The 12,262-nt window shown below is 40.5% G+C and overlaps 1 long non-coding RNA gene across 1 annotated transcript in view; it reads right to left on the reverse strand.

Annotated features, from left to right (window-relative positions):
- Positions 1-12,262, reverse strand: part of LOC143677801 (uncharacterized) — a 177,802-nt gene that overhangs the window by 29,538 nt on the left and 136,002 nt on the right. The gene's annotated exons all lie outside the window — the stretch shown is intronic.

A 12,262-nucleotide genomic window follows, 5' to 3' on the forward strand; every position in this document is an offset into this window, starting at 1 on the left:
TGCTCCTGTGATAATAGGCCCCAGATAAGTGTTTTCAGGTGGCTGGGGTAGAGATTGCTGGCTCCTGATAAGAACATCCTGCAGATGCTTCAGCAATAAGAAATTTGGTTCAGTTCCCAATTTCTGTAAGTTAAAATAATAACACCCACTCCTCTCATATCAAAGACATGGCTATTCCAAGGGTGGTTGGGCTGGGGGAATAGAGGAGGCTAGCCCTCCATAATCTCTATAAGCCCCCTCCTACACCACTCCATAAGCAGACATAGTGTGCTTGCTATGCAAGTGCTGCCTCAAGACAAGTTCCCCAGTTCCTCTCCTGTCTGATCAGATGGACACTCCTAAACCTAGAAATGATGCAGCCACCACAGAGCACAGGATTGTTCCAAGAGAAAATTAGAAAGTACACTGAAGAGTTAAATCACTAATGAGAAACACATGGAGTAGCAAAAAAAAGAAAAGAACATTTTGTGGGTTGTTTGTTATTATTATTCATAAGAAAGTATGAGTGGGAAGGATGTGTATGTGTGTCTGTCTGTCTGTCTGTATACCTGCCTACCTGTCTTTCTGCCTAGTAGTGAGTGAGAAAGGGCCAATAAATTCCATGAACAAACCCTTATAATAACTTGTAAGGGTCAAATAATACAATGTAAATGTTTCAGATATACAAGAATTCTACAGGTGAGACTTAGCACCTTATTACTATTCGAATCATCTTTATCACCTCCTCCTGTATGCTCCATTCCCTTCCATTGTTTTCTCCTTTTCTTTTTTCCCTTTTCCTCCTCCTCCTCCACTTCCTACTTTTTTCCCCTCTTCTACAAGCTTCCCAAGCAATACTGAATGATGCATGCCCAGCACAAAAGTTTTCAACAAATCTTTGAAGCATGCAGCCACATGCTCCAAAGCAATGTTTAGAAGTGTATTGCTTCTAAATGTTCAATATACTTCATCCTGGCTTCTGCAACCTTGGGAACCTGCACAGCAATGCTACCGGTTGTCTGGTTGTGATAAGCAGCCTTCTTATTATATACTCTTGGACCATAATGATGACAGGTGACATTTTGCCTAAACAATGTCAGGGATAATCCATCTTAGGTCACCCTTAGGACTATCTGCCTTTCTGTTGGGATCATGTCCTTTCAACACCATTCAAATTTTGCTTTAGCTAATGTAATTTCTGGCTCTGAGACAGAACAGGGTAGACAAAGACTAGATCATTCACTCTAGGAGCAGGAAGAGGATATTCTGCATCAGCAAAAACCTGTTATGGTTATCTAAGGTTAGGTGTCAGCGTCGGACCACGTCACCCATGTAGGTCTACAGCACAGTCCTATTTATGCATGAACTACAATTCTTACATTCTCGTAGTCTCAGCTTCAAAACATCAGTAAAATGATCTAAATAAATCTGTTTTCTTTTAAACTGTGGTGCACTTCCCACACCACCCTTAAGGGCAAAGACTCTCCCTCCCCCTACTGCCCAGAACACAGCTGAGTCCCTCTCCAGGAATTGTCCTCAGTTGCCTTGCCCAAGGTTATACTGCCTCCCTGGGGAAAGAGAAGAGGTAGTTTGCATCCAGTGACAGGCTTGGGCTGCTGGAAAGGGTACGAAAACCTGGTCCCCTCCCCTCAGTTTGGGACAACTCTAGAGGGCATTCCAGCTCCAGAGTTCCCCAGAGGATCAGCTGAGGCCTTATTTCAACTGTATGGCAATTCATTGCCCTCTACACACATTTTCTGCCTTGCTCCACACAGTGTTCCCAGGGGCGTTCCTCAATAAACTCTTGCAGGCAAATCTCCATCTCAGAATCTATTTCCAAGATAATTAGACCCAGAACAACACCTAAGCAGTAACCACAGTAAGTCTAGAGAAAGGTGTACCATTCTTTCTAACTATGACACAAAAGGGATGGTATGTAGCATAACAAGAGCTAACACTAACCTCTGCTGTGATTCTTCATGATTCATTTGTAAAGTACCATCTCAGAGCAGTGATTCTCAAGTGGGGATGATTTTATACCCCCGCATCCCCCCACCCCTGCAAGAGACATTTGACAGTGTCTGGGGTAGGAGTCGGAGGGTGGAGGGTGCAGGAGTAGACTGCTACTGGCATCTAGTAGGTAAAGGCCAAGGATGCTGCTCAACTTTCCACAATGCACAGGACAATCCCCCCACAACAAAGAATTATCCAGTCTAAAATGTCAATGTTGCTGTTAAGAAATCCTTCCCTAGAGATATCAAATAATATTAGTATATGATTCAAGTGAGTTATTCCCTATCTTGCATTAAGAATACATAATGTCCACAAACTGGTTCTAGGCCAGACACATTTTACTATATTTGGACCAGTAGTAGTCTGGTCCAAAGAAATGTGACCATGCTTTGCAAGAGTACAGACTCTGAGCTTGGCCTCTCCCAGGCACAGGGAAGGCAGGATCAACATGCCTAAGAGCTCCCGAGCCCAGACCTTCATCTGGGATGGGGAGAGTGACCAGTATTCAGTCACCTGGAGGCCTTCACTCACTGTCTAGTGAGAGTTAAACTGGCAAACAATCAGATGCTCTGCACATCTCTAAACTAGAAGAGACCAGTTCCTTATGGACAGGACACCAGTGTCTATTGTGGAGAGAAAGGAAGGACACCAGAGTAAGGGAAGAGGGTTCGTTCACCATATTCGCAAATGAACAAAGCTGCTGTAAGAGGAGTGTTTGATATTCAACGAGGACACATCACTCTGAAGTGAGTCTCCACAATTTTAAACTCACCTATTGTGTATGCAAGTAAGATAATATTAAGTTTGCCTTCGAACTAACTAGGGCAGTAATTCCTAATTCTGTCTGGGAATCAGAATCAACATCTGGGACTCTTTCAAAAAATACTAATGCAGAAGCCCCACCCCAAAGGGACTGAACACAATCTCCAGGAATAGGACTCAAGTATTTATATTTCAAAAGCCCTGAGCACTGGTCTAGCATGCCACAGAGAAAATGAGAGCAAGAGAGGCTGCTGCTAACTTTATGGAAGAGCTCATGACCACAGAAGATCCCGGCAAAAAAAATCTTCACCCAGGGCTTTGAGGAAGGTATATTGTAGGTTACCTCTGATGCAACATTGTGAAACTTTAAAATTTCCTGGTTACCGGATAGATGTATAATGTGACATTATAAGAAATCTCCATTAAAGAGTTTTCCTCACATTTCCAGGGGAGATACAATCATTACATGAAGACCATAAGGTAAAAGGGAACTTCATTCCACTGTCACTTGTGACTCAAGAGTTATACCAGTGACCAGACCTTATCAAAGCCAAGCCGTTCGTTTTAGATTCTAAAGACTAAACACAGTCACAATTTGCTTCAGATGGAGTAGTCACAGTGATCATGAAAGTTATGATCATCTGTGGTATAGATCACTATCCATTTAGATGGATTTTATACGTGTACATGGTTAATGTCAGAGTAAGTATATACACACCATAACGTAAGTTAGCAATATAGCAATCTAAAAGAATATAACACCTGAACTCTGGGTTATGAAATATTACTAAAACTTTCAAGGTCAGGCTATGAACATCTATGCTGACTTCCAAAGTTGGTTTTAACAGTAAAGAGAAATGTTATGTTTCCTGGATATAATGATCAGCTTAAAAATAAATGATACTCACTCATGAGTATACTAAGCTGCTAAAAAGACTGATTAATAAGTCAGTCCCAATTTCCTATTTCCTGCTTATGAAATTGTGGCAGAATAATTTGCTTTATGAGGATATGTCTTGTGGCCAAACTTCACTTGGAAAAGATCCTTTTAAGCTTAAAAAATTAGAGCCTTTTGAGTCTGGCCTCTTCCACAATGTACATTCTGAGAAAACAGGATAGGAGGTTAGAATTTCAGGCCCTGAATTCACTTAGACCTTGTGACTGTCTCGGATATTATTAAAAAGGGAAGAAAACTAAAAAAACATATTAGAAACCTTTCAAGCCTTGTGTTTTATAGCAATAGGAAACTTCTATATTTGTTAATAGAGCCAAAACATATTTCAAGAGTCTAGTGATGCACAGCCAACAATAGATTGATTGGGTATTGATGAACTGATGGCTTGCAGACAGACAGATAGGTAAATAAAATGAAGGCATGGGGTTTCAGTGAGTAACCTTCTCAAAATGCACAACAACAACGCCATAGACCTTGGGCATCACTGATCTACTTGATCAACACTTTTCTGGTTATGCAGTTTGTCTCATTTTTCAAGCAGAGAACTATTTATGAAAGCGGCCCTTTCTCTGGCTGGATGAAAATGCTGTCCCTTAAGCTGCTAGCATAACATGAAACAAGATGCTTCATTGCCCTGGAAAGGACCTTGGGGACTCTCATACAAACACATATTTATCTTATCCCTGTGCTTATGATATTCCACCGTGAGGAAAAGTCCATGTTCTCCAAGTCACTGGGCTCCTCACAACATGCATCCTCCAGAGATTAAGGTAGCTTTGCCTCATCTAAAGGAATCTTGCCCCAATTCTTCCCCCAAATGTTTGACTTGTCTCTAGAAACCTAGGACTATTTGCCTTCCTCTTTTATTCTCTCTCTTACCTATGGCAGCACTCTCACACCCCCTTCCCTCCCTTCCTGAGTCTTCAATCTCTCTGGTGACCCTGAGCAATAATCCTATTACATCCCTGAACTCTATCCAGGACGTTCATCTCCATCCACCTTTTTAATAGCATTGTTAATGATTTGTGGGGAGTAAATCACAGTCAAGATAATGGCCGCAAGAAATTAATAGACATGATTTTTATGATATAATATACTAGTGTACTAATCGTGAGAACAGTTAATTGAAAAGCACTAAATATTTTATTATCCATTCAGCATTCTGTCTCCTTTTACCATTCAGCATTCTGTTTATTCTTTCCCTCATTCTGAACTTTTTACCTATTATTCTTTCATAATTTCCCATAAAGGAAAACTGCAGAGTAAGACAAAGGGGACTCTAATCACTACATCTAATTACAGAAATGAGTAAATCACAGTTTAAAGTGTCATAATCTTAAGAAAAGGAGACAAGGCACTATCCAAGGAGAAGCTATCACCTTAAGCTTAGGAGAAATCAAATATACCTAAGAATTACTGAAATATTTGAGAAAATGAGGTCTTTTCTTTCTAATTCTTGAGTAAGAAGCAACAGTAATTCTTTTTCAAATCACAATACCTTTCAATTAACTCAACTGCTCCTTTTTGGGCTTTCTGGCTGTTGATTGTAAACCTAGGCCACACACTCTGTCATCTCAGTTCCAGTCAAGCACTCAGAGCCCAGCACAGGGGTACTCTACTTTTCCCACTCTTAATTATTGTGAATCTACTTACTTCAACACTAAGAAAAATAAAATACTCACAAAAACTGGAACATTCAGCTTTTCACCATCAGATTACAAAGGTAGCCTACTCACATGATATCATATACCTTTACATCAAATAAATTCTAAGAAAACTTCTCAAAGACTTTGTTCAGTACTCAGACTTGCTGGCTAGTTTACATTACCTTCAGTTTTGTTGTTTGTTTGTTTGTTTAGTTGGGAAAAGAACAAAAACACAATACCATATGAATTCTTTATACTTCACGACTTTCCATCCCAGTTACTATTACCATATTCATCTCAAAGAGAAGTAAGAAAAGCAAAGGTTACAAGCTGTATTCATTCATCTACAGCTGTCCCTAAGTAAACCTGTCAAATGGACCAAATTTCTCTTTGATTTTCCCACTAGACCTTTCAATATCCATGTCCTCATTCCTTAGGCCTCACCACCACCACCTTCCACCCTACCCTTAACCCCACTATCTCTCTGCTGCTCCACCTGCCCCAACTCCACAGCTTTCCCATGAATAGAAAGTTTATGAAAACAGCTAAAAGGTCTTAAGCAGTAACTTACCCAGAACATTTACATTTTTTAAAGAAGCTTCTTAATGCCTGGGGGAAAAATATTTGAATTCTGAAGCCCCTGGAAACATTCTTTCATCAGTAGTCTCTACCTACTTCATGACCTTCATGGCGGGGCCTCCCAGAGGAGTTTCAGAATTATCTGGAGATCTTGCTATAAACACAGATTCTGGGTCCTGTTTCACTGGACCAGTATCTCTAGAGGGCACCTTGGGAATCTGCCCCAGTGATTTCAGGCCACCAAGCCAGGAATGGCCAGTGGATGGCTGTTTTCTGGGATCATCACATACTCAGCTAGCTAATTATATACTCTCCTTCTCCAAAACTGCCTCTGCCTTCAACAAGTTAGAATAGGAGGTATAGGGCATTAAATAACAGAAAAGGTGAGAGCTGCAATAATATGAATAAGTAGGGGGGAAATAATAATTTATATTAATCTGCTTACATTTTTGCTAAATAGTATGCTAAGTTCAATTCAATCAGCTGAATCTACCAAATTGAGGCATTTGCTCAGCTAATTGGATCAAGTTAGAAGATAGCACTGGCTATTTTTAACATCTTCATTCCATTAGGCTATTGTAAAAAAAGGCAGAATTTATAGGTGGACATAAAGGTCTTTTCTTTCCATTCCCCAGATAAGAGAATGACCCTGGCCATCTACTAAACTCACTCTAACCTATTTTTTAAAAACCAAACATATGTTAAGAAAGGACTAGCTCCATTTCCCTTTTATTAAGGAGAGGCTCCATTTCCCCTGTATTAAGGAGAGGCTACATGATAATGTAAAGTACCAAGAGGACATTATTCAGGGTGCAGTCTCACCCTTGCCTGGGGAAAGCCTCTCTTTTCCAGAATTCTTGGGCTTTAGAAAATGTAGGATATTTGAACTGAAAGGAGAGAGCTCTGAGTTCAAGTTTCTACTCACAACTCCCTGACCTTGAACATAATATTCAGGTTTGAGGGCTTCTTGCAGCATCTGTAAAATGGATATCAAGGTACCTTACCTGCCTAAAGTGCAAATATTAGGCCCCTCACTTTCTTTCAGAAGTTTCACCTCACTTCAGCCAGGTGTCTGCTCTGCTGTCCAAAACAATTTGATGCAAATGAGGACTCTTACGGTTTGGATTTGATTAATTAAGGTGCTATTTTTTTATACCACTAGTAAATTTCTGTACCAATAATGGGTGATTATAATGCAATTAGCCATATTATTGTGATAAATTAAGACTTAGTTTATCTGAACCATGACAACTATATTTGTTCAGGAAATAATGTCAGTAGTTTTCTAGATAGCCAAAGATGATTAAGCATAATTCGGACAACCCTTTTGGGTATACAGAAGAGGAGATTCAGGTGTTAGCTGAGTAGCTGTACCCATAGCATTAAAGGACCCTTTCAACCAGAGTCTCTAAAGCTATTGTTGATCCTAAATATCGTTCATTATAATTGGTATTATTAATATCAATCTGCTTCTTACTCAAAGATGCATCTTTTAAAATCACATTCCGGTAAGTCAAGTTATATTCTGATTCTGCTACTCCAAGAGGCCCCTTAACTCAATCACTTTGATAAGCAAGAACATTCACTGGTGTGAATTAACTGATCTCTCAAGATCTCAAGACTGTGAGAGGTTGTTTTTTGTTTTGGTATGTTTGCTTTTGTTATTTCCTGGCACTCAAGGAAATCTCTATCATTAGATGGGTATAAAATTAAGGACTTAAGGAACAGTCATTTGGAGTCACATTGCTTTACACCTGAATCATGAGCTGCTGCACAGAAACTTCCCAAGAATGTTCCACCCAGTGAGGATCCAGAGGAAAGGGGTGTAAAACTTTTTTTTTATGGGAGATTTCATTTTCTACATTATTCTGGTTGGTAAAGCCTCAGCAACAACCAGCAGAAACTGGAACACAAACATGACCTGTTTTGCAGCTATATTAAATGTTTTATTCCCCTCCCCATTTTTAAGAAAGCATTGGCAGCTCTTCCTGTCTCTACCACCTTCGGTCTTGCTTTCTTCTTTGCCACAGATTATCTTGTGCAGCCCTTTATGGACCAACTAGCATTCCATCAATTTTATATCAAGCATATTTGCAATTGTATCCCATGAATTCTGAGACTAAATCCCAGAGTAAACACATTAAAATATTAAAATGCATAGTGTGCAACAAAAGATTACACAACAAAGAAACATGAAAAGATGGCTCATCCAAAGGAACAAGATAAAAATTCTGACTCCATCAGCGATAACCACCAGACTCCAGAATATGCTAGACAAAGACTTTTTTTTAAATGATTTTCAATATGCACAAAGATATGAATGAAAACATGGAGAAAGAACTAAAAGATATCAGGAAAATGGTGAATGAACAATATGAGAATCTCAATAAAGTGATGAAATTTTAAAAAGAAACCAAAAAGACACTGGAGTTAAAGACCACAATAACTGAAATGAAAAATTCCCTAAAGGGTTTCAACAACAAATTAGAGCCAGCAGAAGAAAATATCAGTGAGCCCTAAAACAACACCATTGGAATGATTCAGGCTGAGGAACAAAAAGAAAAATAATGAAAAAACATGGAAAGAGCCAAAGAAACCTGTGGGACACCATCAAACATACCAAAATATGCGATATGGGAGCCCAGAAAGAGAAGAGAAAAGGGTAGAAAGAATATTCAAAGAAATAATGGCAGAAAACTTCCCTAATTTAATGAAGACATGAATATGCACAATCAAGAATCCAAATGAACCCAAAACAGAATAAACTTGAAGAAAACTGTTACCAGACACACAGTCAGTCAAATGTCAAAGAACAAGAAGAAAGTTCCAAAAGCTACAATAAAAAACAACATCTTATGACAAGGGGGATCCAATATAATTAAATGCCAATAGCTCATCAGAAACAATGGAGGCAAGAAGGCAATGTTACAAAATATTTAAAGGGCTAAAGAAGGAAAATAATTGCCAACCAAGAATTTTATACCCAGCAAGATTGACTTTCAAAAATGATGGTGAGATTAAGACATTTCCAGATAAATAAAAGCTGAGAGAGCTCATCACCACTAGATCTGCTCTATAAACATGCTAAAAGGAGTTCTTTAGAATGAAAGGAAAAAAACACAAGAGAGTTGCTGACAGTGGTATAAAAAAATAAAGATCTCCAGTATGGTAATCGTAAAAGCCAGTATAATTGTCTTATATTTTAGGGGGATATAGATATATATCTATATATCTATATATCTATAGATATCTATATATAGATATATAGATACAGATATATAGATCTATATATCTGTATAGAAAGATGAAAAAAGTGGAAAGAGCCAAAAAAAAACCTGGGGGACACTGCATTAGTTAGGGTTCTCTAGAAAAACAGAATCAACAGGAAATATCCGTAAATATAAAATTTATTAAAGTGGCTCACATAGCTGTAGGAACATAGAGTCCAAAATCTGTAGGGCAGGCTGTGAAGCTGACAACTCCGATGGAGGGTCTGGATAAACTCCACAGGAGAGGCTCACCAGCCAAAGCAGGAAGAGAGAAACTGTCTCTTCTGAATCTTCCTGAAAAGCCTTCAAAGATTAGATTAAACATCACTCATTGCAGAAGACACTCCTCTTGGCTTGATTACAAATGGAATCAGCTGTGGATGCAGCCAATGTGATCATGATTTAATTCTATGAAATGTCCTCATAGCAATAGATAGGCTAGCACCTACCCAACCAGACAAACTGGTACCACCACCTGGCCAAGTAGACACATGAATCTGACCATGACAGTCCACCCCTTGTCAACTTGGCAGCTATATACATCACCTTAAACCATACTTAATTTCTAAATAGAAAACAATAAAAGACACATTTTTTCCTTGCCTAACAATACGGAACTGACTGCATACAACCACAAACACACTGAATCTCCCCAGAATAGGGTGAAGTCCTTGGGTAATATTCATTCTTAAACCTGATACCTTACAACTTAAATACTATAATGTGAACAAAACAGCATTACAGTCTCATTTCTGTAACTGATCATGTGGTCATAGTTCATATTCACTAACTTCTTCCACTACCCATTCCATGTTCCCTTTACCCTCAGAAAGCACTTCAGTTAGCCATGGTTCTTTGCCTGGTGGGGTAACCCAAACCTTCATTCCTGAAGTTTCGAGCCATTGGTAGTCCTACCTAGATTAGGTTGTTGTGGTTTTCCATTGATTTTAATCACAGGGCATGGTAGTACTAATAGATGCCCTAGGGGATCTTCTATATTCCAGGAAAGCTCTTCTTTACCTCCATTGTGTAGTTGCAAGTCCTATTTCCCCCAATAGTCAGGGTCAATCACCCCAGCCAGTAATGTAATCCCCTTCTTGGCTTGCTGATCCCAGGAGAATGAGTAGCCCAAAGTGACCAAGTAGCAGTTTTAGATCCCAGTTCAATGGAATCACTGTTGTTTCTCCTGGTGGAAGCACTCCCCCTTTTGGAACTAAAACCTGTAGACCAGCAGAGCTGAAGGTCGCAGACACGGGAAGCATAAATTTTCCTACTGGATCACTAGAGGTAATAGTGAGTGGTGCCACTCTCATTTCCACCCCTTGGTTCCTGGTCCCATGCATCCTGGCTATGGAAGAAACAGCACCATACAATTGGCACTGATTCAGAGCATACACAGCTTCCTGGAGAACATTACCCCAGCCCTTCAAAGTATTGCCACCTCGTTGGTACTGTAATTGAGTTTTCAAAAGGCCATTCCACCATTCTATCAATCCAGCTGCCTCTGGATGATGAGGAACATGGTGAGACCAGAGAATTCCATGAGCATGTACCCATTCCCACACTTCATTTGCAGTGAAGTGTGTTTCCTGATCAGAGGCAATGTTGCATGGAATACCACAATGATGGATAAGGCATCCTATAAGTCTACAGATGGTAGTTGGCAGAAGCATTGCATGCAGGGAAAGCAAACCCATATCCGGAGTATGTATCTATTCCAGTTAGAACAAAGCAATGCCCATTCCATGAAGGGAGTAGTCCAATGTAATCAACCTGCCACCATGTAGCTGGCTGGTCACCTCGGGGAATGGTGCCATACTGGGGGCTGAGTGTGGGTCTCTGCTGCTGGCAAATTGGGCATTCAGCAGTGGCTGTAGCCAGGTCAGCTTTTGTGAGTGGAAGTCCATGTTGCTGAGCCCATGGATAACTTCCATCCCTACCACCATGACTCCTTTGTTCATGAGCCCACTGGGCAATGACAGGAGTTGCTGGGGAAAGAGGCTGACTGGTATCCACAGAACAGGTCATCTTATCCACTTGATTATTAAAAATTTCCTCTGCTGAAGTAACCCTCTGGTGCACATTCACACAGGACACAAATATGTTCATGTTTTAAGCCCACTCAGAAAGGTCTATCCACATACTTCTTCCCCAGACCTCTTTGTCATTGCCCTCCCCTCTATGTGGGACATGACATGCAGGGATGAGGATCTTCCTGGTGGTGTGGGAGATGGCCCCCAGGGTTGGGTGTGGCTCTGGCACTGCGGGATGGGCAGTGCCATCCTGACTAAGGGGTGGAAAAGAAGTGTGACATGTAGGGTATCAGTGGCTGGGAGAGTTCAGGTGGAGTCGGGGGGCTACTCTGGAGATCACTCTTGTGTGGGGTCCAGTTGGATATTACTACTATCATGGCTTGCTAGGTCCCAGCCAGGACCATTCCTCCAAATCCTGAAGAATGCTTAGGGCATTATATAGGACTCTGAGGGGGTTCCATGCACTGGGGTGGCTTTCTAGGGGCCTGCGGCCTCCAATGTGTCCCTTGACCAGATAGGTCCTGAAATGCTGGGGTGCCAGCCTTTCCAGGGCATCAACTGTGCCATCCCCCTATCCCATATTGTTGACATCCCTTCCAACATGAAAAGGATGGAGTGGCCATTGCCTAAATACCTCTAATGAGTGAGAGGGGGATCAGCAATGTTGGTGGAATTATACAAAGAGGGTCACATTTGATAAATGAGTACAAGTTCTGAATCAGTGTGCTGGCATTTTCTTTTGGTCTCCAGGGCCTTAGAGCAGCTAGGGTAAAAACCTGGAATTGTGGGGCTGTGACCCATGTCAGACTCTGTAATCTATTCTACAACTAATTATTGCACTGTGCTTTGAGATTTGTTGCTTTTTTGTTTGTATGTTATTTTTCACAAAAAAAAAGAAGAAAAAGGAAAGAGAGGAGTATAATAAAGAGGATAGGATTTAGCAGATGAATATGACTGCTGAATCAGTGCACTGGTGTTTCTTTTGGTCTACCATGTCTGGGAGCAGCCAGAAGGGAAGGTGAAAGG

The sequence above is a fragment of the Tamandua tetradactyla genome, chromosome 3 (genome assembly GCF_023851605.1).
Source record: "Tamandua tetradactyla isolate mTamTet1 chromosome 3, mTamTet1.pri, whole genome shotgun sequence".
In the NCBI taxonomy this organism is placed as follows: domain Eukaryota; kingdom Metazoa; phylum Chordata; class Mammalia; order Pilosa; family Myrmecophagidae; genus Tamandua; species Tamandua tetradactyla.